This window comes from Pinus tabuliformis, chromosome 2_1 (genome assembly GCF_031772625.1).
Source record: "Pinus tabuliformis cultivar Carrire ecotype Pingquan chromosome 2_1, CPIR1, whole genome shotgun sequence".
Taxonomy (NCBI): Eukaryota; Viridiplantae; Streptophyta; class Pinopsida; order Pinales; family Pinaceae; genus Pinus; species Pinus tabuliformis.
This window is the reverse complement of record NC_142299.1, coordinates 538,453,502-538,475,287: the sequence shown is the minus strand read 5'-3', so window position 1 is coordinate 538,475,287 and position 21,786 is coordinate 538,453,502.

The following is a 21,786-nucleotide window of genomic DNA, read 5'->3' as shown; positions in this document are numbered from 1 at the left end:
TAAAAATAATTGATATATAAATTTTGTTTTATAATGAAGACCCTCACTTAAATATGGCCTAGGTGAACTTTCACAAGAGATCAATAGGATTTTATAAATAGGCGCAAGGGTTTGTTAGGTTTTCTCTTCATGGGTTGGGAGTGTATTTTTCACAAGATTGAATAGAAAAATCCATCATGACAATTGAAAAATAAATTGCAAGAAACATGGTTTTACATAATTGTCGTGAAACATGGTGTGACGTTTATTAGTTTCTAAATAGACGTGAATAATCGACTAATTGAATAAATATATTAACGAATTAATAATAAATATATTAGAGATTAAAGAGTATAATTATATCAATTAAATAACATATAAAGGGTATAATTTTATTAATTAAATAAATATGTTTTTTAATAAAATCCTAGAACTTGGCACTTAATTCCTACAAAAATATTTATTATTGCATAGCTAGGTTCATAACACAATAAATAAGTGGAAGAAAAATATAACCAATCTCAATAATAATGACGTAATAGACCCTTCTGAATCAAATTTCTTTGTTATCTTTTACAACTTTCTTGGGCTCCCATCTAGGAAAAATGGCCCAACAATGGAAATGAATACAACTATTATTTTTGATCTGACTTATCAAGCCCTTTTGGTTGATTTATATCTCCTTGTTGATCCCTTCCTCAAACGCAGTGCACTCAGTGAGACACCTCTCTCGATATTGTGTTTTTGTATGGTGTGTCCTTCTCCTCTCCTTACCATTTCTTTTATAACTTTACATTATGATAAATCGCTAACCAAAATTTCTGAAGTGATGTATGATCGAATTTAGATATTTCCTCATTTGAGACCAATGGTTGAGATTAAAACATAATCACTATAGTAATTAATTTACTTTTCCTAGAAGTACTTTAGTTCAATAGGAAAACATAATAATTGTGTGCTTTTCCTAAATCTAACTTAGGCTAAGTGACAAATGAAACTTTCTCACTCTATATCGAGTTTTCTAAGGTGATATTGGGTGAATTTTCCATAAGTACCTACAAAAAATACAAACATCAACACTCCCTCTTAGTGAGGGAGGTACTTTTTCCACCTCGAATTGCTTTCTGCTAGTTCCCTATAATACTAGTGTATTCCCCCATTATTATTGTCATTGTAGATCTTATTGGTATTGTTGTGCCCATGTTGCCCCCATGCTAATATTATTGTTCCCCATAGAATCCCACTATTATTATTTTTGTGCCCTTACATTTTTATTGTTATGTTGGCTCTAATTATATTGTGACCCCTTAGACTCCTATATATAGAAAGGAGGTTTTGTCATTTGAATCATTGAAGAATTATTCATTTATGTAATGTAAAGGATATTTATCCGTCAAAGAGGCTAATTTTCATGTCATTGATCTATCTCTTCTTCTATTTTTTGAGCTGGTTGCATAGCATTTGATATCAGAGCTTTGGATTCTAGGGTTTCGTTGCTTCAAACAGGTCCTCATGGAATTATCACTATAACATTTTTTATATGTAGTTTTAGAAGCATAAAAAAAACCCATTTGAGAAAAAATCATGATGAATGTCGTATTGTAATTTTAGATCTTGTATCGCTATAGTTTAGGGGATATGATCCAAGGAATTTAGGGTTTCCGCAGGCTGCCAACTTCCATCACAAACATGTGACCTTGGGAAAATCATCATAAATTTCTCTGTGAACATCGGATTCAAATTTCATAAAATTTGATAGAAAGAGGATGGAATTTATATTGTTGGGTATCGTTTTTAGGTCCAAAGGTCAAACGAGTGACATGTGGAACTTCATACAAGTTCTCTCTACTCAACAAGTATATAATCAGGTCATTCTAGGAGATTGGGCATAATTCTTTTATTAAGAATCCAATATTGATCAGAATTGTGGCGTTGGAAAGGGTACTCGAAGGGCTTCTATAGAACGAAATTTCAGGCTTGTAGAACCACAATTATAGAGATACAACAGATTCAATATCAAGCTCCTACAAAGAGAAAAAACTAGGTGTGTGTTTTTTTAAAATTTGCAGAAGTTTTGTTTGAAAAAATAATTTGAAGTTATTCAAAGGGCATATTGAAGCCTAATAATCGTTAATTGATGTCGCAAAGAAATAAAATGGAAACACCTAGTAAGCAACCCGAAATTTCTACTATGATGCACGAAGAAGAAGAATATCAAAATTACGAGACCAAGTGCAATAATTATCGCTCTCACAAAGAGTAGCCAAAAATGAAATGGAAGCTAAGAAGGATGGTTTTAAGAATAAATTAGAATCAGACATGGAATTATTGAAGAATGGCATGAAAGCTCATATGGATGACATGAAAGATAATATGGAAGATTTTAAGAATGGTTTAAAAGGAAACATGGAAGGTTTCAAGGAAGGTTTGAAAAGGTTGCTACAAGAAATACTTCCTAATGGTGAAAAGGTATTAGATGAAACTCATGATTAGAAAAAAATAAACGCTAATCATGATTTCATAGACTCTAACATTAGATTGAAGACCCACCATGTTCCAAAGATAGATATGAGGAAGTTTGATGGCAAGGATACTGTAACATGGATATTACAAATGAAGCAATATTTTGATCTCCATAATGTGAAAAACAAACAAAAGGTACAAATTGCAACTTTATATTTGGAAGCCAATTAGTTTGTATGGTATCGATGGCTTTTGTCTCGTAAAAAGATTGTCACTTGGTCAAATTTTACGGAGGAAATGATAGCACATTATGAGGATACAATGCAACAACTTCTTTAGTCAATTGATAAATCTCAAACAAAAGGGTTTAATGGTGGAGAACATTGAGGACTTCCAAAAATTGAATATAAGGGTAAATGATATTACAGAGGAGCATAGGATTGATGTGTTCATACATGCTTTAAAGGATAACATCCAACATGAGGTTTGCCTCTGGGAACTCAATTCATTGGAAAAGGAATTTAGGTTGGGAATAAAAATTGAAAGCAAAATTATGGCAATGACGAATCCTACCAATTACAACTATAAAGATGGAAGTGTTGCTACCCCTAGCCTTCCACAACTTACAGGGTTGACACCACAAAAATGGAATAAAAAAGAGAAAAATGGACTTGTTATAGTTGTGATAACAAATACACTAAAGGTCATAAGTGTGTCGAGAATAAATTATTTTACAAACTGTGAAGAGGAGAAAGAAAAGGAACAAGAAATGTCAAAATAAGAGAATATACACCAGGAACCAACCCTAGAGAAAGAAGAAATGGATCCGATCATATCTTGTAATAAATTGGCAAGAATTACCACTCCTCAAACTCTCAAGATAGAAGGACATATCAAGAAGAAAAAGATAATAGTTTTGATTGATTCAGGTAGTACCCATAATTTTATTCATTGTAAGATAGCCAAGGAATTGAATTTCTTCCTATATCTAGCACTAGGGTGTCAAGTGATGGCTACAAATGGAGGAACCATAAATGGGTGGTGCTGATGTTGTACTAGGAGTCTAATGGCTACAATCTTTGGGTACAATAGCTTTTAATTTTCAAGAAGTTTTCTTGAATTTTTTTTGGGAAGGAAAGGAATTTGAATTAAGGGGTATCACAGGGAAACTGGGAAAGATAATAAGCTATAATGGCATGACAAAGATTCTAAAGAAAGAACAATGAGGCATAATTGCACAAATACATTCACTAGAGGTTTCCACATCGAAATCATCTATTTCTCAAGGTCTCCAAAAAGTCATAGACAATCATTAAAAATTATTTGACTCCCAAAGGCCTCCCACCTATTCATGATCATGATTGTGCTATTAATTCGATTCCCATAAGTGTTCCTCCAAGCATCAGGCTGGTATAATTAACCATAGTCAAAGTTCTTTCTCTGCTCCAGTAGTATTGGTGCATAAGAAGGATGGATCATGGGTTCTGTGTCTAGATTATAGGGAGCTCAACAAGCTTACTATTAAAGATAAATTTCCCATTCAAGTCATTGATGAATTATTGGATGAATTATATGGAGCAATTTACTTCACCAAGTTGGATCTTCATTTAGGATATCCTCAAATCAAAATATAGATCGAAAACAACATTCTGAAAATGGAATTTAGAACACATGAGGGTCATTATGAATTCTTGGTCATGCCTTTTGGCCTTACCAATGCACCTTTTACATTTCAAGGTTTGATGAATTCCATTTTCAAACCCTTCCTTAGAAAATTTGTGTTAGTATTTTTTGATGATATACTAATCTACAGAAAGTCTTGGGAAGATCATGTTCAACATGTTGACAGGGTGCTCAAACTATTGGAGGAGAAGCAATTATATGCAAAAAACTCCAAATGTTTCTTTGGAGTATAGGAGGTACAATATTTGGGTCATATTGTATCTCATGAAGGTGTTAATGTAGACCCTAGAAAAATTAAAGCCACTAAGGAATGGATAATTCCCACATCCATAAAGCATCTACAAGGATTTCTTGGGTTGAGGGGTATTATCGCAAGTTTGTTAAGAACTACTGGAGAATAGCACCACCTCTAAGAAAATTACTGAACAAAAATGCATTTTCTTGGACTCCAGAAGAAACGATGGCCTTTGGACATCTTAAAGAGGAAATGCACAAAGCACCAGTATTATCTACACTAGACTTCACACGCGCCTTTATTGTGGAATGTGATGCCTCAAGAAATGGAATTGGTGTTGTTTTAATGCAAGAAGGAAGACCCATTGCTTTTGAAATTTATCTAATCAAAGGAAAGTATCTACAAAAAGCTATTGATGAGAAGGAAATGTTGGCAATACTACATGAACTTAAGAAATGGCGACCTTACCTAATGGGAAGACACTTCAAGGTAAAAAAGGATCATGAAAGTCTTAAATACTATTTAGAAAAAATATTATCTTCAGAAGAGAAAAAAAATGTGTCACAATTATTTGGGTTATGACTTTAAAATCATCTACAAAAAAGGGAAGAAAAATGTTGTTGCAAATGCAATCTCAAGAAAGGATGAGGATGTGGAAGAATTGTTTTGTTCCATTTATATTATCCAACCAGATTGGATAAATGAAGCAAGGGATGAATGGAAGAATGATGAAGAAGCCTGGTAACTCATTCAAAATTTGCAGCAAGATCCGAGTGCATCTGGCACATTTAGCTGTAAAAATGATTCATTATGGTACAAAGATCCCTTAGACCTCTATAAGAATTCCCAACTCAAACAAAATATTCTTGTGAAATTGTACACCTCTCCATTAGGAGGGCACTTTGGATTTTTAAAAACTTACCATAGGGTTAAGAAGGAATTTATTTGGGATTCCCTTAAATATGATATTCAAAATTTTTTGGTGTAATGTTTGGTTTGCCAACAAAATAAAGTTGAAAAAATTAAGACCACGAGTCTGTTACAAACTTTATCCATTCCAAGTCAACATTGGGAGGAGGTTTCAATGGATTTTATCACAGGTATATCCAAGTCTGAAGGAAAGAGTGTCGTCTTGGTGGTAGTTGATAGAATTACCAAGTATGCACACTTTTGTGCATTATCTCATCCATTTAAAGCCAGTACCATTTCTACTACATTTATGGAAACAATACAAAAATTACATGGAAACCCAAAGATTATTGTAAGTGACAAAGATCCCATTTTCACTAGAAATTTTTGGACAAAATTATTTTCATGTCTGGGTACTCAGTTAGGTCATAGCTCATCTTATCATAATTAATATGATGGGCAAACTCAGATAGTGAAAAAATGTTTGGAAGGATATCTTCATTGCTTTGTAACTGATAAATATACACAATGGGTCAAGTGGTTTCCTTTAGCTGAATGTTGGTATAACACTTCCTTCCATACTGCAGAGAAAATGACCCCATTTATGGAACTTTATGGATATCATCCATCATCCATCACATCATATTTAAGAGATAATACTAAGGTTCAAGCAGTGTAAGATCACATTGAGAATCAACAACAAGTTCTTCAACTCTTAAAGGATAACCTCAATTTGGCACAGAATAGAATGAAACAACAAGAAAATCAACATCACAGTGAAAGAAGTTTGGATGTAGGTGACTAGGTATTTCTATGACCACAACCATACAAAAAAATGTCCCTCAAGCAAGATAAGAAGGATAATAAATGATCACCAAAGTATTATGGTTCGTACAAGGTGTTACAAAAGATTGGTATTATGGCATACAAATTTGAGCTTCCTGCATCTTCCCGAGTGTACCCATTTTTCCATGTTTCATGCTTAAATAAGGTTGTAGGTAATGGTGCAAGAGCATTCACCCAAAGGAAAATCATTGTAAATAGTAGACATAGGGGCTCATGCATTTTAGGATGTATTTTTTCTAAGTAGCAAGTTAATGCAACATTTAGGTTTTAAGTGTGATTTAATTAGATGATCTCATAACAAATAAATGAGAACATGAGTAGTTCCATGATCCTAGGAGCAAGGGAGAGATTTTAGGCATAAAATAGAGAATAGATATGGACCATTGAGCTGATAAGGAGACTTTTCTACTTTAAAATAAAGAAAAGCTAGAGTGGATAAAGTCTGCCACATATGCATGCATGTAGTGAGCTTTAGGCTTTTGTTAAAGGATGGGATCAGGTCCTTCATAGTAATCCAATGCATTCTTATAAATAAGTGAACCTGCGCATGCAATAGGGAAAGACAACAAATATTGAGAATCGGGCCTGTGTGTGGGTGCGAGACCAAGGAGTATCAGATGTAATCTGTTTTTTACATTAATATATGCAAGATTATTTCCTATCTGTGTCATGATGCTTAAGAAGTAATTTATGTGTGAATTACTTGTGAATTCGTAGGCTCTGCTGTAGGTTGCAGAAAAAATTCTGAAGGACACACGGGAGAGAGGATTATTCAGAGAAATCATAGAGGGATCATTGAATCCAAGTGAAAGGCAGAGTTGCCTTGGAGAGGAGTAGAGAAGTAAGAATTCGCTAAGGAATCCAACGCATAGGAAGCTGAACAATGGAAGTAGAAGGTGGAGTTTGAATGACATTGTAGGGAAGAATAATATTGGAGAAATCGTATTGATCCAATGAAAGGGCCAAGAGTTACTTCGAAGTAACAACAATTAGAGGAGCAATAGAAGAGAAGCTCTGAAGGAAGTGTCGCAGTGGATAGTGGAGGAGGAAGAACCTTGTGAAAATGCAAAAGAGCTACATAAATCATTGAAAATGCATAAACTCTAAGTATAGGGATGAGCGGAGAACTAAAGGATTAACGCTTAGCAGCCATTGGATCTTTAAGATCAACAACTACGATTGGATCGCTAAATCACAATCGGAATGAACCTTGGAGATTTGCAAAGAATGGCAGTGATTAATCGTGGACCATTGGATCATGGCCAGATCAATGGTCATGATTAAATCGCATATTAGTGATCAGAGCGCCAAGGGTTACCAGTTTAGTGCATATGCGATATCGGCGATAGTGATATCGGTGATCAGTGTTGGCTGTATATCGACGATCGAAGGTCAACTATTGTAGGCTACAAAGGAAATGTAGAGGAGATGGACCCAGCAGGAATATGAATGGCAATATACAATATTTGAAATCTGTAAGGAGCAGTTTTCCTTGGTGTTCCCATATGTTTTATATTTCGATAGTTTATATAGCGTGGCCTTTTATTATGTGGAAGTATATGTTACACAATCCGATAGTCATATCGGGGTCAGAGGAGGGCTAGTAGCATATATATATGACCATTGAACATGTGATGGCTGATTGTGATGAGGTTTTAACGTCAGCAACTATGCGAGTTTATCTGAGAAGGCAGAAAATCTAAGAAAGCGGAGTTTTCCTTTATAAAGGTATGTTTCCTTTATAAATGGTTCTTAGAAGGGAAAAGTGTCGATATATGGTTTTATGTGTTATATATATATGACCCCATGTTATAAAGGTATTGGAGGGGTGTTAAGTTCCTATACATAGGAAATGATGAATGGGCCACTTGACCACTTAAGGTTTGTAGAGTTAACTCCATGACAGAGTTAAATATCTTGGGATAGTTGTGAATGCGTCATTGTGTTGAATGCATACTGTTGGTATGTGCGGGTGATGTAGCCCTGCACCATTAGTGGTATCAGAGTAGAATTGAGTTCAAAGCAGAATTACTATCAGAGCAAAAATAAGGCGGGGAAGTTTTCTGCGAAAATGAATTTGCACACAGGAAAAGATAATTCGATGAATGATAAAGACTACAATGGGAGATTGTAGCAGTTCTAGTAGAGGTTTGGAATAGCAAGAACATAATATTCCTAGAAGGAGGGAGAATGCAAGATTGCTTAATGAAAGTTCTAAAGGAAAGATGACTTGGAAACCAACTAGAGGACAATCCATTCAATGTGTAGAAGAATGGGTGAAACAAAATCATGCTGAGATATTGAAGGTATGTCCTATTTTAAATTAGGAATGTGTGTTTTTATACTAATGTACAGGTGATAGCAAGAAAAGATGTGAGAAGAACAGGTGAGTACTTGAAGACAAAGTAAGGATAATACTCTGATAGAAAAGTGGCAATGAACCTAAAGAATCCAATAAGAAATTGGATAGAGAGGACAACTAAAGTGTTCTCAAGAGAGAGTAAGAGATTGCAAAAGCCTAGAAGGAGCAAAGGTGTTGCTCAAGAAGGGGAGGTTCCAGATAGAGCACCCATGCTTACCAAACGTGTTGGGTACCTATAATACTAGTGACTACCCCATTACTATTGTAGTTATACCCCTTATTAATATTGTTGTGCCCCTATTGCCCCCATATTGTTATTACTGTGCCCCATAGAATCCCTCTATTGTTATTTTTGTGGCTTTATATTAATATTGTTAGGTCGGTTGGATTATATTGTGACTCCTTAGACTCCTATATATAGAAAGGAGGTTTTTTCATTTGAATCATCCAAGAATTGTTCATTTATGTAATGTAAAGGAGGTTGCCCCCTCAAAGAGGCTGAATTCTAAGGCGTTGATCTATCTTTTCTATCTTTTCTTGAGCTGGTTTCATAACATTTGGTATCAAAGCTTTGGATTCTAGGGTTTTTCTGCTCCAAACATGTCATCGTGGCAGGTAATTCAGAGATTTTCGCATGATATTTGCAGAGATATGATCTGAGGGAGTTGGTTTTTTTGCAGACTCCTGAATTACATTAAAAACAAGTGACCTGGGGAAAATCGTCATAACTTTATCTCTGGGGATCGGATTGAAATTTCATAAGAAGGTACAGAAAGAGGATATATTGTAGTTTCTTGTATGAATGTTTTAGATCCAAAGGTCAAAACAGTGACTCGTGGCATGTCTTAAGAGTTCGCTCTACTGAACTAGTCTATAAGCAAGTCACTGTGGGAAATTTCACATAAGTCTTCCTTGGAGAATCCAATTTGGGTTAGACTTGTGGCATTGGAAAGAGGACACAGATGGCTACTATAGATCACAAATTCAGAACTAGATGATTGGAAAGTACAGAGATACATCAGAGGCAACATCGAGCTCCTACAAAGTGAAAAAAGGTGTGTAGATTTTCTTAAATTTTTTCTTAAGCTTGGTTTGAAAATTTATTTTGAAGGAATTCAAAGGGCATAGTAGAGCATTATTATCGGTAACTGATGCCCCGAGGAAAGAAAATGCAAACACCTAGTAAGGAACCTGAAAGCTTTAGCATGACTCATGAAGAAAAGGAAGAAATGTAACATGATATATCAAAATTACAAGACCAAGTGCAAAAACTATCCCTTGCACAAAAGTAACAGAATCTAAGATGGATGGTTTAAAGAAAGATGTAGAAGCTAAGATGGCTGGTTTAAAGAAAGGTATAGAAGCTAAGATGGACTGTTTAAAGAAAGGCGTAGAATATAAGATGATCGACGTGGAAGCTAAGATGGATGATTTGAAGATAGATTTGAAGACAGACATGGACGAATTGAAGATAAATATGAATAAGTTGCTACAAGAAATGGTCCCTAAGGGTGAAAGGGTACTAAAGGAAACTCATGATGAGAACAAAAGAAATGTTAATTGTGATTCCATAGACGCTAATGTTGGATCGAAGACTCACCATATTCCAAAAATCGATATGAGGAAGTTTGATGGCAAGGATCCTGCCACATGGATATTACAGATGGAGCAATTCTTCGATTTCAATAATGTGCAAAACACACAAAAGGTACGTATGGAAACTTTATATTTGGAACCAAATCAGTTTGTATGGTATCAATGGCTTTGCTCTCATAAACCATTTATCACTTGGGCAATTTTTATGGAAGAATTGATAGCACATTATGAGGATACAAAAAGCAACACTTTTTTTAGCCAATTGATAAGTCTCAAACAAAAGGGTTCAATAATGGAGCACATTGAGGAGTTCCAAAAATTGAACATAAGGGTAAAAGATATTCCAGAAGAGCATAGGATTGATGTGTTGATAGGGTCTTTAAAGGATAATATCCAACATGATGCTCGCCTTGGGGAACCTGATTCATTAGAGAAGGCATTCAGGTTAGCGAGAAAAATGGAAAGCAAAATTATGGCAACCAGGAAGCATACCACTCACAACTATAAAGACGGAAGTATTGTTGCCCCTAGTCTTCCACAACCTATAAGGTTGACACCACAACAATTGGAAGAAAAAAGAGCAAAAGGGCTTTGTTACAGTTGTGATAGCAAATACACTAAAGGTCATAAGTGTGCTGAGAAGAAATTATTCTGCATAGATTGTGAAAGAGGAAGAAGAAAAGGAGCAATAAAGGTCAAAAGAAGAGGATATACTCCAGGAACAAAGCCTAGATGAAGAACAAATAAATCCGACCATATCTTGTAATGCATTGGCGGGAATTACCACTCCTCAAACCATCAAGATAGAAGGACAAATCAAGAAGAAAAAGGTAATAGTGTCGATTGATTCAGGAAGCACCCACAATTTTATTCATTGTAAGGTAGCAAAAGAATTGAATTGCTTCCTATATCCAGCACCAGAGTGTCAAGTGATGATTGCAAATGGAGGAATAATAAATTGCTCTGGAAAGTGCCATAATATCAAGCTATCCATGGGAGAATATGTATTGACTAGCCCAATGCTTTCCATTCCAATGGGAGGTGCTGATGTTGTACTAGGAGTCCAATGGCTACAATCCTTGGGTACAATATCTTTTAATTTTCAAGAACTTTTCATCAAATTTTCTAAGGAAGGAAAGGAAGTTGAATAGGGAAACCAGGAAAGATAATCAGCTCTAATAGTATGACAAAGCTTCTAAAAAAGGAGCAAAGAGGTGTAATTGCACAATTATGCTCACTAGATGTTTCCACATCGGAATCATCTATTTCTCCAGATCTCCAAAAAGTCCTAGACAATCATTCCAAGGTATTTGAGACTCCCAAAGGTTTCCCACCTATGTGTGATCATGATCATGTTATTCATCTGATTCCAGGAAGTGTTCCTCCAAACATTAGGCCGTACAAATATCCCTATGTCGAAAAGAGTGAAATTGAACGTATGGTTGCAGAAATGCTAGAGGCTGGTATAATTCAATCGAGTCAAAGTTCTTTCTCAGCTCCAGTAGTATTGGTGCACAAGAAGGATGGATCATGGCGCATGTGTCCGGATTATAGGGAGCTCAACAAGCTCACTATTAAAGATAAGTTCCCCATTCCTGTCATTGATGAATTACTAGATGAATTGCATTGATCAATTTACTTCACCAACTTGGATCTTCGTTCAGGATATCATCAAATCAGAATGAAGACATAAGACATTCCGAAAACAACATTTAGAACTCATGAGGTTCATTACAAATTTTTGGTCATGCCTTTTGGCCTTACCAATGCACCTTCAACATTTCAAGGTTTGATGAATTCAATTTTCAAACCATTCCTTAGAAAATTTGTGTTAGTATTTTTTGATGATATACTAATTTACAACAAGTCTTGGAAGGATCATGTTGAACATGTTGACAAGATGCTACAACTAGTGAAGGAGAAACAATTATATGCAAAAAGATCCAAATGTTTCTTTGGAGTCCAGGAGGTGGAATATTTGGGTCATATTGTATCTCATGAAGGAGTTAAGGTAGACCCTAGAAAAATTAAAGCCATTAAGGAATGGAAAATCCCCACATCCATAAAGCATCTGCAAGGATTTCACAGGTTGACAGGGTATTATCGCAAGTTTGTTAAGAATTATGGGAGAACAGCAGCACCTCTAACAACATTATTGAAGAAAGATGCATTTTCATGGACTCCGGAAGCAACAAAGGCCTTTGAACATCTTAAAGAGCCAATGTGCCAAGCACCGGTCTTAGCTACACCAGACTTCACAAAAACCTTTATTGTGGAATGTGATGCTTTAGGAAATGGAATTGCTGCTGTTCTAATGCAAGATGAAAGACCCTTTACTTTTGAAAGTCGTCCAATCAAGGGAAAGTTTTTAAGAAAAGCTATTTATGAGAAGGAAATGTTGGCAATACTCCATGCACTTAAGAAATGGTGACCCTACCTAATGGGTAGACACTTCAAGGTAAAAACAGATCATGATAGCCTTAAATACTTTTTACAACAAAGATTATCCTCTGAAGAGCAACAAAAGTGGGTCACAAAGATGTTGGGTTATGACTTTGAAATCATCTACAAAAAATGGAAGCAAAATGTGGTGGCAGATGCACTCTCAAGAAAGGATGAGGATGTGGAAGCATTGTTGTGCGCCATTTCTATTATCCAACTAGATTGGATAAACGAAGCAAGGCAGGAATGGAAGAATGATGAAGAAGTGTGGGCACTTATTCGAAAGTTACAACAATATTCCAGTACGTCTAGTACATTTAGCTGGCAAAATGATTCGTTATGGTACAAAGATCGCTTATACCTCTATAAGAATTCCTAGCTAAAACAAAAGATTCTTATGGAATTGCACACTTCTCCCTTAGGAGGGCACTCAGGATTTTTAAAAACTTACCACAAGGTTAAGAAGGAATTTTTTTGGGATGGCCTTAAATTAGATATTCAAAAGTTTGTGGCTAAATGTTTGGTTTGCCAACAAAATAAAGTTGAAATAATTAAGACAATGGGTCTATTACAAACTTTATCCATTCCAAGCCAATGTTGGGAGGAGGTTTCAATGGATTTTATCACAGGTTTACCCAAGTCTGAGGGAAAGAGTGTCATCATGGTGGTAGTTGACATACTTACCAAGTATGCACACTTTTGTGCATTATCACATCCATTTAAAGCCGGTACAATTTCTACTGCATTTGTGGAAACAATTCAAAAGCTACATGGAAACCCAAATATTATTGTAAGTGACATAGATCCCATTTTCACTGGAAATTTTTGGACAAAATTATTTTCTTGTCTTGGTACTTAGTTAGCTTATAGCTCATCTTATCATCCTTAATCTGATGGGAAGACTGAGATAGTAAACAAATGTTTGGAAGGATATCTTAGTTGCTTTGTATCTGATAAATAGACACAATGGGTCAAGTGGTTGCCTCTGGCTGAATGGTGGTATAACACTTCCTTCCATACAACAACAAAAATGACCCCATTTATGGCACTTTATGGGTATCAACCACCATCCATCACATCATATTTAAGAGAAAATTCTAAGGTTCAGGCAGTGGAACATCACATCGAACATCAACAACAAGTCCTCCAACTCTTAAAGGATAACCTCATGTTAGCACAAAATAGAATGAAACAACAGGCAGATCAACATCGCAGTGAAAGAAGTTTTGATGTAGGTGATTGGGTATTCCTACGGCTACAACCATATAAGAAAATTTCCCTCAAGCAAGCTAAGAAGGATAATAAATTATCACCAAAGTATTATGGTACGTACAAGGTGTTGCAAAAGATTGGTACTATGGCATACAAATTGGAGCTTCCTGCAGCTTCTCGATTGCACCTAGTTTTCCATGTTTCATGTTTAAAGAAGGTTATAGGCGACAAGCTCCCAGTTCAAACAATATTTCCAGAACTTGACGAGGAAGGAAAAATTATATTGGAACCGGAAGCAGTCACAGAAACAAGAACTCGACAGCTACAAAATCGATCAATTTCAGAGTATCTTATCAAGTGGAAGAACTTATCCGCTGAAGATTCCACATGGGAGGATGAGAGTTTTATGCAGAAGTATCCAGAACTACTCAAGCATTGAGGACAACACTTTTTTGAAGGAGAGGGGCATGTTGGGTCCCTATAATACTAGTGATTACCCCATTACTATTGTAGTTATACCCCTAAATAATATTGTTGTGCCCCTATTGCCCCCATATTGTTATTACTGTGCCCCACAGAATCCCTCTATTGTTATTATTGTGGCTTTATATTATTATTGTTAGGTCGGCTGGATTATATTGTGATTCCTTAGACTCCTATATAGAAAGGAGGTTTTGTCATTTAAATCATCCAAGAATTGTTCATTTAGGTAATGTAAAGGAGGTTCCCCCCTCCAAGAGGCTAAATTCTAAGGCGTTGATCTATGTATCCCACCATTCACCGATCGAGTATTCCTAGGATTAATAAGGTATACACAATCAGGCTTTACCATGTATCATGTCATTACCAGACAAGGGATTTCTAGGCCTTATGTTCTTCTCATGAGACCACCCTGATCGATTTCAAAACCATCTAGAAATCGAACTTAACCAATAATAGAACCCCATCACACCATGGCTATCAGGAAATGGAAAGGCAATGTTGAAAACCACTTTAACACCTGGCAATACCCATGCCAATGACAACAAGAGAACCAAATACACATGCATATACCATGCATGCCAAATATAGCATGGAAATCACACATGGATATCGATACCTGCAAGTAATCCCATTGTAGCTACTTGATCCGACTCTTCCTTTCTTAATCTTTGATTCCCTTTGCCTTATTTTCCCTTCCTTTTCTTTCCTTGATCCAATGCTATAGTGTGCTAATAAAAATATAAGTGTGCAATATCATGGGAGAGATAATAGAGAGAGAGCTCCAAGCTACAACTGACAAAAATCTATGAACTAGTCCTCATAAGTGCTTTTATCATTGAGGCCTCTAATTTCTTCAAGTTTCCATTAGTTTTCTTCATTTTCCTCTTCACATGCAACCTGTGACCTTTCACCTTCCTTTTCTCCTAATTTCTATTATTTTCATTAATAAAATTCCAATTAATGTCTTTTGCCTTTTCAAAGCCTTTTCCATTTCCTTTTCCAACTTCCCTTAGCCATAATAAACCAAATGAACACCCACACTAGGATGTTTTTCCCAACATTCGGCTTGGAATATGTGTCCCATGACCTTGGTCTTATTTTTCCTTTATTAAATTTATTACATGGATTTTTTACCAGGGTTGTTACAAAACCCTCCCCCTTGGGGGAACACCATCCTCGGTGTTTAATGACACCTACAATTAGAAACACCATTATAAAGCACAACATACTGTCCATGGAGATTTATACCTTAACTTGTTTAAATATTTATAATAAACAACATATTGACAAGAAAACCAACATGACACACATACTGCTTATTTCATATTTATAACTCAGCTCATGGAGGTATTTGCATCCATATGCATATACACAGATGTGACCAAACACAACATCAAAACATATACCAAAACTGCTTTGCCTCAACTGGAAAACAAGGAAGGATACATATCCTACATCTGATCAATCATCTCCCATGTAGCTTCATTGTGCCCAATGTGCTTCTGCTACACTTTAGCCTACTCAGTTGCTCAATCCCATAGCATGAGCATATTTCTCTACAAAATACACTGATTTTATGGCTATAATTTGCCTTTTGGTTCCACTTGCGATGAAAACCAATCAATAACATGATCATCATCTTTTATATATTTTTTAAGCAATGAAACATGGAGAACATCATCGAATTTCACTACCAAAGGTAGTGCAAGTCTGTAGGCCATTATTCCAATCCTCTCAAGGATCTCAAAAGGCCCACAATACCGAGGTGCCAACTTGGCACATGACCCAATCCTCAAGGACATCTTCTTGGGTTTGATGCACAAGTACACTTGTTCCCTAACCTAAACTCCTTCAACATCATGTTTTGATCTGAATAATTTTTTTCATGTCCTATGATGTCTTTAGATTCTTCTTGATAACTTGAATTTTCTGTTCCATCTCTGCCAACATGTTCCGTCCAATCAATACCCTTTTCACTAGATCACTCCAACTGATGAGAATATTACAACTCTGCACATAAAGTGCCTCAAACAGACTCATCCTTAATGACTCCTGATGCCCATTGTTGTAAGAAAACTCAACCAAAGGTAGATACTCTTCCCACTTCTGATGTTGATGCATGACATGCATTCTCAACATGTCCTTCAAAATCCTATTGACCCTCTCTATCTATCCATATGCTTGCAAATGATATGTTGTTCTAAAGGCAAAATTTATACCCAAACCTATGAATAACTCCTTCCAGAACCTAGAAGTGAACTTAGCATCTCAGTCTGACACAATATTCTTCGATAAACCATGAAACCTCACTATATCTTTGATGAATACTTGTGCCACATCACTAGCTAAAAATGTAGACTTCACCAGAATGAAGTGTGTCACCTTTGTCAACCTTCCCACCACAACCATGATGTAATCATGTTGTTTAGATTTCCTTGTCAAACCTATAATTAAATCCATAAAAATGACCTCCATTTCCACTATGGAAACAAAATTGGCTATAGTAATCTGCCTGGATGCTTACACTCTACTTTTACCTGTTGGCAATCTAAGCATCTCGCCACAAACTCTGTCACTTCTTTCCTTAGATTCGGCCAATAGTAGAACTACTTCACTGATGTCAATGTTTTATGATGTACTAGGTGACTTGAATATGGATTAACATGAAATTCCCTCAAGCTCAGCTTTTTTAGCTCATCATTGTTGAGAACATATATCTTGTCTTTAAATCTAATCAAACCATCTGTTGTGAGATGATAGTCCACATCTTTATCACTTGTACCCTATTATAATCTGTGCCTAAGCTCCATGTACCTATCATCTTGTTTTCGTGCCTATAAGATATGATCTTATATATCTATCCCTTAGCAACTCATAGTTGTTCTGTGATTTTCCTATATCCATCTACCAAGAGCATCTACAACCTTGTTCTCCTTCCCTTTAATACACCTAATCTCAAATTCAAACTCATTGATCGTGGTCAACCATCTAACTTGCCTGGAATTCGAATTCGGTTGATCAAATAAGTATCTCAATCCACTTTGATCACTCATCAATACAAACCTCTTTCCAAGAAGATAGTGCCTCCACATCTTCAATGCATGAGCAATCACTGCCAACTCAAGATAATGTGTAACATAATTTTACTTGTTCTCATTCAGTTTCCTTGATTCATAGCACACTACCTGACCCTTCCACATAAGGAATCCACCAAGCCATCTCTTGCAAGCATCGGTGCACACCACAAACTCTCTATCCGGATCTACAATCTTAAGAACTAGAGAATTTTTCAACAACTATTTCAATTGCTCAAAATTTGCTACACACTCCTTTTTCCATTCAAATTTCTTACCTTTCCTTTGAAATGATGTGCCAGGATAGGAAATCCATGAGAATTTCTTGATGAACCTCCTATAGTAACCTTCCAACCCCATGAATGAACTTACCTCATCCACATTCCTAGGAGTTTCCCATTTGAATTAAAGCTTTTATCTTTCCTAGGTCCATTGTTATGCCTTCCTTGGAAACCACATGCCCCAAGTAATGTACCTTTGTTTGAAAGAAACTAAATTGTTAAGATTGGCATACAACTAATGCTCTCTTAGTAATCTGAACATTGCTGCTAAATTTTCGGAATGCTTTTCCTCATTCTTAGAATATATCACTATGTCATCAGTGAACAAAATAACAAAGTTTATAGATAAGGATGCAATACATTTTTCATCAAGAACATAATAAATAGATAACTTGTTTAGCTACCTATAATAAATGGATAACTTGAGCGTACCATCCTTGTTCATTACAAACAATATTGATCTGCACGAAGGTGATACACTTTGTCTAATGTATCCCTTCCCAAGCATTTCCTTCAACTATAACTTCATCTCTACTAACTCTGGTGTGCTCATCCTGTATGGTGCCGTTGATTCTAGTGTTTCCCCTAGTACCAACTCAATAGAAAAGTCCACTTCCCCATGGGGAAGAAACTATGAAATATTTGTGGGACATACATCCTAAAACTATTGTAAAACTAGGTACCTACTCAATACATCTGCATCCTCAACATCCTTACCTTTATCACTACAAATATGCACTACAAATAACACACACCCTTTCCTGTGAATTCACTTTTCCTGCATAGTTGTCACCATCCTAACTGATGTATCTTTCTTCTTACCCTGCAAGATTCTTTGTTCTCCATTGTCATCCAAAAATTCAATAGCCTTGTCATAACAATCCACCTTGGTCCAATGAGTATATAATTAATCCACACCCCAAAGCATAATATATGATCCCAATGAAAGCACATTCAAATCTGTTGATGTACGCATACCATCCAACTCAAATGAACAAGCTCTTACCTAATGAAGAACTCTTTTCCTTGTAACTGTATCCAACTGCACTAACCAAGATTTTGCATGCACTTCTTTATTCAAACCACACTTATCCACCAAGTCATGGTTAACATAACTATAATTAGATCAAGGGTCAATAAAAATAGAAACAAATTGATCAAAAAGCTTATCGTCCATCTCGATAATAGATGTTTGGTGATCCACCTACCTATTATCCAATGCTACATAGATATGAGGAATTCTATGCCCAACATCCAAATAGTTTGTGCCTTATGTGCATTGTATATCTGAGGCCTATCATCCCTATATGACAGGAAATCCATCTTGAGATTTTTCTTTCCATATATCCAACACTACAATTGTCCCATACCATAACCTTTATTACGTTTCCCTCCATGTTGTGATCTAGGTCCCTGTCTAACTACATTGAACTTCTTGTAAGGAATGGCATTAACTCTTTCTTATCTGAATCTAGAGGTCTTTTTCGCTTTGACTATCATTTACCTTAAACTTTATCTTTTCTTTTCCAACCTTGCTAAGACTATGTCTTATGCATTGATTACTCATAACAATTCTTCAACTTACCAATGACTTCTTCAAGTGACCAAGGCCCATCATATTCAATATGATCTATAAATTCTAATGACAATCCACTAACAAATCTCTGAACTTTGGTTTTCTCATCCTTAAGATACGATACATACCTCAATAACTTGTAGAACTTAGTCAGGTACTCCTCATTCAGCATTGATCCCATCTTTAGCTCATATAACTCCTTAGCCTTACTGTCATAGTACCTCCCTGACAAATATTTATTCCTAAAAATACTCTTTAATTTATGCTAACTCAAACTCTTATGTATTGATGTCTCTAACTCGCTTCACATCTTCTCACCAGATGTCTGCTTTCCCTTTGAGGTTGTATATAACTATTCTTCTCTTCATGTTTTTTGTGTAATCATGCAACCCAAACAATTTCTTCATCCCAGGTAACCTGCCTCTACATCTTTTGGTTTCTTCAAATTTCCATCAAGTGTAGATGGCCTAGATCTCCTAAGCTCATCTAGAAAATATCCCATGTCACTCCTCTTATAAGGATGATAATGATGATGACTATGATACCTGTCTGAACCAGAACTAGAATAGAACCTATGTCCATCACCTCTCCTATCCAGTGTATACAAGAACCTTTCGTATGTGTGTTAGGTCCCTATACTACTAGTGTAACCCCTTGTTGTTATTAGTGAAACCCCATTATTATATTTTGTGCCCATGTAGTCCCAATATTGTTATTATTGTGCCCCACAGCAGCCCACTATTGTTATTATTGTTCCCTTACATTATTATTGTTATGTTGGTTCTTATTATATTATGACCCCTTAAACTCCTATATATAGAAATGAGGTCTTTTCATTTGTAACATCCAAGAATTGTTCATTTGTGTAACATAAAGGAGGTTTCACCCTTGAAGAGGCTATTCTAAGGTGTTTATCTCCCTCTTCTATCTTTTTATGAGCTGGTTTCATAACATTTGGTGTCAAAGCTTTAGATTCTAGGGTTTCGCTACGACAGAATTCACAAAAACATTTATTGTGGAATATGATGCATCAGGAAATGGAATTAGTGATGTTTTAACACAAGAAGAAAGACCCATTAATTTTGAAAGTCATCCAATCAAAGGAAGTATTTACACAAAGCTATTTATGAGAAGGAAATGTTGGCAAGACTACATGCACTTAAGAAATGGCAACCTTACATAATGAGAAGATCCCAGTTCAAACAATATTGCCAAAACTTGATGAGGAAAGAAAAATCATATTTGAGCTTGTAGCAGTCATAGAAACAAAAACCTGACAGCTATGAAATCGATCAATTTCAAATTATCTCATCAAGTGGAAGAACTTACCCATTGAAGATTCCACATGGGAGGACAAGAATTTTATACAAAAGCATCAAGAACAACTCAAGCATTGAGGACAACACTTTTTGAAGGAGATGGGCATGTTACATCCCTATACTACTAGTGTAACCCCTTATTGTTATTAGTGCAACCCCCTTATTATATTTTTCTGCCCATGTAGTGCTCATATTGTTATTATTGTGCCCCATAGAAGCCCACTATTGTTATTATTGTTCCCTTACATTATTATTATTATGTCGGCTCTGATTATATTATGACCCTTTAGACTCCTCTATATAGAAAGGAGGTCTTGTCATTTGTAACATCCAAGAATTGTTCATTTGTGTAATGTAAAGGAGGTTGACCCCTTGAAGAGGCTGAATTCTAAGCGTTTATCTCTATTTTCTATATTTTTGTGAGCTGGTTTCATAACACTGTGATCATGCCATATTTGTCTTACCTATTCCCACCATGAGTCTTACTACCATATTCCCCATTAGTCCTTTCCTCTTGCTCATAACTTATTTATGGTTGTCCATGTCTCTGAAAATATGAAAAGGTCTGAAGGATTACTGCATTAACCTCTACTTGTTTCTCTTATGCCCTAGAAAGTCTCTCATGTGACTAATCCATCCTATCATTTCTACCTTGCAACATCTAATATCTACCTTCAAACTTCTCAAAGTGTCTATTATACCATAAGAGTACCTATCACCATGATACTCATCGGATCCATTGGGAGAATCTCGTGAACTATAGTCTACCATATTTCTAGTCATCTTTGATCTTCTTCCTACACCTATACCATGTCAGCTAAACACAAATATAAACAAAATCAACATACCTCAATATAGTTCAGGGGAGGATATCTCATCTGTAAGATGAACCAAATTAACACGATACATGTATAATCATAATTATAACAATATATCAACATCATGAATGAAAACACCAACCGCATACCATGACCTCATGTGTGATAGTCATAACCATAACAAAACATGCGTATATCCACATAGACAACTAACATACACAACAAATGCATATTCATCCAGCATGCATTCATGGTGAACACATCATGATAATAACATCATCAACTTCTACAGTTCAACACAATTGTGACAATGGCCACCACCATTGAAAAATAGAGAATGAAAAAATAATCACACACAACACACAAGACACAAGATATGCTCATGGGAAACCCTTTTGAGAGAAAACCTAGCTTGAATGTGAGGTTGCTTTTCTCTCCTTCTCTGTTTGGAAATATGGTTTCAGGTATAAAGAAGTAATGTTTGTGGCCCCTGGGATGCTACAGTGCA